The sequence below is a fragment of the Phalangium opilio genome, unplaced genomic scaffold (genome assembly GCF_054372755.1).
Source record: "Phalangium opilio isolate 3A_F unplaced genomic scaffold, DU_Popi_V2 ptg000101l_1, whole genome shotgun sequence".
In the NCBI taxonomy this organism is placed as follows: Eukaryota; Metazoa; Arthropoda; class Arachnida; order Opiliones; family Phalangiidae; genus Phalangium; species Phalangium opilio.
The window spans coordinates 4,481,846-4,487,845 of NW_028324204.1; positions in this window are offsets into that span (position 1 = coordinate 4,481,846).

A 6,000-nucleotide genomic window follows, 5' to 3' on the forward strand; every position below is an offset into this window, starting at 1 on the left:
ATTGCAGTTTTAAATTGGCAGCTGAATATCTACTTTTCTATAAGTTTTGCAGACCAGTAACATGTCTATAAATATGGTCAAATTACAGTTTTAAAATGTCATCTGGATTTCTACTTTTCCATCACATTTGCAGGCCTGTAACATGTCTATAAATGTGGTCAAGTTGCAGTTTTAAACTAGCAGCTGGTATTTCTACCTTTTCATCACTTTTGCAGACCTGTAACATGTCAATAAATATAGTCAAATTGCAGTTTTAAATTGGCAGCTGGATTTCTACTTTTCCATCACTTTTGCAGATCTGTAACATGTCTATAACTGTGGTCAAATTACAGTTTTAAACTAGCAGCTGTTATTTCTACTTTTACATCGCGTTTGTAGAATCGCGCTGCATATTTCTGCCAGTACAGACAATTAACAGATAATAAACAGAAAATGTAGAAACGGCAGACAATTTGCAGTTCTGGAATTGCTGTGAAATGTACTCGTTTTTCGAGCTGCAGAAAATGTAGCCTTAATGTATACCTATTACAGCGTGGTAGCAATAAAAAAGCGCGTATGCAGATGAATTACAGCTTAAAATTTTTGTATGGGTTTCTACTTTTCCATCACATTTGCAGGCCTGTAACATGTCTATAAATGTGGTCAAGTTGCAGTTTTAAACTATCAGCTGGTATTTCTACTTTTTCATCACTTTTTCAGACTTGTAACATGTCTATAAATATGGTCAAATTACAGTTTTAAATTGGCAGCTGGATTTCTACTTTTCCATCACTTTTTCAGACTTGTAACATGTCTATACATGTAGTCAAATTACAGTTTTAAACTAGCATCTAGTATATTTACTTTTCTATCACTTTTGCACACCTGTAACATGTCTATAAAAATGGTCAAATTACAGTTTTAAATTGGCAGCTGGATTTCTAATTTTCCATCACTTTTTCAGACTTGTAACATGTCTATAAATATGGTCAAATTGCAGTTTTAAATTGGCAGCTGGATTTCTACTTTTCCATCACTTTTTCAGACTTGTAACATGTCTATACATGTAGTCAAATTACAGTTTTAAACTAGCATCTGATATTTCCACTTTTCTATCACTTTTGCACACCTGTAACATGTCTATAAATATGGTCAAATTACAGTTTTAAAATGTCATCTGGATTTCTACTTTTCCATCACATTTGCAGGCCTGTAACATGTCTATAAATGTGGTCAAGTTGCAGTTTTAAACTAGCAGCTGGTATTTCTACCTTTTCATCACTTTTGCAGACCTGTAACATGTCAATAAATATAGTCAAATTGCAGTTTTAAATTGGCAGCTGGATTTCTACTTTTCCATCACTTTTGCAGATCTGTAACATGTCTATAACTCTGGTCAAATTACAGTTTTAAACTAGCAGCTGTTATTTCTACTTTTGCATCGCGTTTGCAGAATCGCGCTGCATATTTCTGCCAGTACAGACAATTAACAGATAATAAACAGAAAATGTAGAAACGGCAGACAATTTGCAGTTCTGGAATTGCTGTGAAATTTTCTCGTTTTTCGAGCTGCAGAAAATATAGCCTTAATGTATACCTATTACAGCGTGGTAGCGATAAAAAAGCGCGTATGCAGATGAATTACAGCTTAAAATTTTTGTATGGGTTTCTACTTTTCCATCACATTTGCAGGCCTGTAACATGTCTATAAATGTGGTCAAGTTGCAGTTTTAAACTATCAGCTGGTATTTCTACTTTTTCATCACTTATTCAGACTTGTAACATGTCTATAAATATGGTCAAATTACAGTTTTAAATTGGCAGCTGGATTTCTACTTTTCCATCACTTTTTCAGACTTGTAACATGTCTATACATGTAGTCAAATTACAGTTTTAAACTAGCATCTAGTATTTTTACTTTTCTATCACTTTTGCACACCTGTAACATGTCTATAAAAATGGTCAAATTACAGTTTTAAATTGGCAGCTGGATTTCTAATTTTCCATCACTTTTGTAGACCTGTTACATGTCTATAAATGTGGTCAAATTACAGTTTTAAATTGGCAGCTGGATTTCTGCTTTTCCATCACTTTTGTAGACCTGTTACATGTCTATAAATGTGGTCAAATTGCAGTTTTAAATTGGCAGCTGAATATCTACTTTTCCATAAGTTTTGCAGACCTGTAACATGTCTATAAATGAGGTAAAATTACAGTTTTAAATTGGCATCTGGATTTCTACTTTTCCATCACATTTGCAGGCCTGTAACATGTCTATAAATGTGGTCAAGTTGCAGTTTTAAACTAGCAGCTGGTATTTCTACTTTTTCATCACTTTTTCAGACTTGTAACATGTTTATAAATATGGTCAAATTACAGTTTTAAATTGGCAGCTGGATTTGTACTTTTCCATCACTTTTTCAGACTAGTAACATGTCTATACATGTAGGCAAATTACAGTTTTAAACTAGCATCTAGTATCTCTACTTTTCTATCACTTTTGCACACCTGTAACATGTCTATAAAAATGGTCAAATTACAGTTTTAAATTGGCAGCTGGATTTCTGCTTTTCCATCACTTTTGTAGACCTGTTAGATGTCTATAAATATGGTCAAATTACAGTTTTAAATTGGCAGCTGGATTTCTGCTTTTCCATCACTTTTGTAGACCTGTTACATGTCTATAAATGTGGTCAAATTGCAGTTTTAAATTGGCAGCTGAATATATACTTTTCCATAAGTTTTGCAGACCTGTAACATGTCTATAAATGAGGTAAAATTACAGTTTTAAATTGGCATCTGGATTTCTACTTTTCCATCACATTGCAGGCCTGTAACATGTCTATAAATGTGGTCAAGTTGCAGTTTTAAACTAGCAGCTGGTATTTCTACTTTTTCATCACTTTTTCAGACTTGTAACATGTCTATAAATATGGTCAAATTACAGTTTTAAATTGGCAGCTGGATTTCTACTTTTCCATCACTTTTTCAGACTTGTAACATGTCTATACATGTAGTCAAATTACAGTTTTAAACTAGCATCTAGTATCTCTACTTTTCTTTCACTTTTGCACACCTGTAACATGTCTATAAAAATGGTCAAATTACAGTTTTAAATTGGCAGCTGGATTTCTGCTTTTCCATCACTTTTGTAGACCTGTTACATGTCTATAAATGTGGTCAAATTACAGTTTTAAATTGGCAGCTGGATTTCTGCTTTTCCATCACTTTTGTAGACCTGTTACATGTCTATAAATGTGGTCAAATTGCAGTTTTAAACTGGCAGCTGAATATCTACTTTTCCATAAGTTTTGCAGACCTGTAACATGTCTATAAATGAGGTAAAATTACAGTTTTAAATTGGCATCTGGATTTCTACTTTTCCATCACATTTGCAGGCCTGTAACATGTCTATAAATGTGGTCAAGTTGCAGTTTTAAACTAGCAGCTGGTATTTCTACTTTTTCATCACTTTTGCAGATCTGTAACATGTGTATAACTGTGGTCAAATTACAGTTTTAAACTAGCAGCTGTTATTTCTACTTTTGCATCGCGTTTGCAGAATCGCGCTGCATATTTCTGCCAGTACAGACAATTAACAGATAATAAACAGAAAATGTAGAAACGGCAGACAATTTGCAGTTCTGGAATTGTTGTTAAATTTTCGCGTTTTTCGAGCTGCAGAAAATGTAGCCTTAATGTATACCTATTACAGCGTGGTAGCGATAAAAAAGCGCGTATGCAGATGAATTACAGCCTAAAATTTTTGTACGGGCAAACCTATTAAAAAACCAGAAAATGCGTAAATGGTTAAAGTTGTTGCAAGAGGTTCGAGGAAATTTTAAGCTCGAAAATATAACATCTAGTACATATCTCTGTTCAAATCATTTCGTTGATCAAAAAGGGCCTACAGATAAAACCCCTAATCCTGTTCACGACGCGGTAAGTACTATATATTTCAGTTTCAATACACCGTTTTTAGTATCTCAAGGTTTTAACAACATAACATGGTTTTGTTAGAGTTTGGTTTCAATTTTGAATGATGAGTCAAACGCAGAACCGAAGCTTTATAGTAACTGTGTAGCAACTTCGAAAACGCCCAAATCAGATGAGGTAAAAAAGTATACATTTTATGGACTGAAACGGCTATTAAAACATAGTCGTCAATTATAAATCAATATAGAGATGGATATCAATTTTAAAAAAAGCGCCCAATCATCCTCCTGAGGCTGTCAAAGACACGTTTGGACCAAAAAAGGTAAATTGTTTAGAAATAATCTTCCAGTTGAAGATTAATAACTGATCGAGTATTGGGTTCTGTAGGTTGCTGTTTCTATTTTAAAACCTCTTGAACCTACAATATTAGTGATTCCAACTGAAACAAGTGTTGTTTCCAAAACTATGACTAAAATTTCGGATCATATCTCCAACATTTTTAATGGTATCAATATGTCAGAAAAAACAATTGCTAATGTTGAAAACTCCTCGTTAGTTCAAACCAAACAAGTGCAACTAACAAATGTCTCTGAAGATAATGATCCTCATTGTGAACAAGTGGGTTTTATTTAACTTGAAAACTACTTACTATTATCTGTACTATTTTAGAAATGATATTTTTGATTTCTTAGAGTTTTAATGCAATTCCTGATACCTCTGGACAAATGCAATCCATTAAATTTGTTCCTGAAGCAAATAATTCATCTTTATTTCAACGTTTCGGTCCATTTCAAAACACATCTCAAGGGCAAGAACTACAGAAGGATTTCTGGTTCTTCAACATCTGCAATAACACTTTTCATATGCTGAAGACTGACTGTGAAACAAAGTGTCAGATAATATCATTGAATATCCACCAGGATTTTACTTTTAAAGCTACTGCTTTAGGAAAGGCGTTAGAAACTAACAACTTTCTAAACATACCAGACTCTATAACTAGCATGGATGATTTAAGTCGAGTTTTGAAAGATATCAACAATTTGAAAGTATGTGGTGGCATTAAGGATGCTGGGATTATTGACTACTTGAAAGAACGTGGTCAAGGAAATTTTTGTCCGTATACGCTAACCATGAGGGATCAGTCTTGCCTACGCTTTTTAAACTAGAAAACCTGCATTAATTGTAAGAGATTTAGAAATCGCACTAGGGGAATCATATGTCGACGGGAGCAATGTGCGAGCAAAAAGTTTAAATCGCTAACCAAGGATGATGCCATTGCCTTATTGACGAAAGAGAAACAAGAAAATTGAAACTCTAGAAAACAAGTCAAACGTCTCCAGAATAAATATGAAAAAGCTATTGAAAATGGCGATCAGAGATTAACAGATGATGATCAAACCTCTATCAATGAAATTTTGGAAAAAACAGTGCCAAGCCATGAAGATAAATCTTTTTTAGCTCTTTTTTAAGAGAATAATTGAAAATGATTAAGAACCAAGATTCCCGTGGTCGACGATGGCATCCAGTGGTTATAAAATGGTGTTTACATCAATACCATACTCACCTGCAGCCTTCAAAAGTTTAGCAGCATCAAGAATTTTACAACTACCATCATACACTTCTCCGACATTCAAATCACGATAAACGAACCCTTGGGTTTAGCGATGTCGTCTTCAACACAATGAAAGAAGATATAAAACCCGAAACCCTAGAACCTCACCAACAATACTTTAGTATTTTACTGGATGAAATAAAAATAAAGGAAGAGTTAATTTACAAGCGAACCACGGGAGATATCGTCGGTTACAATCATCTGAATGATTCAAGAAATGAAATAAACAAAATTAATTCAGGGATTTATGAGGACAAAAATGTGGCAACCCATGTTTTGATGCTTATGCTAAGAGGGGCTACAACGCGCGTCAAATACCCATTTGCTCATTTTGCCACGAGTGGTCTGACTGGTGAAGATTTGAACTCAATAATTTGGGAAGCCGTGGAGAAACTAGAAACTATTGGATTCTAAATATTAAAGGAATGGTTCAAGTATAAACTTTTTTTTGTCTCTTAGCGTCAATAGTACTT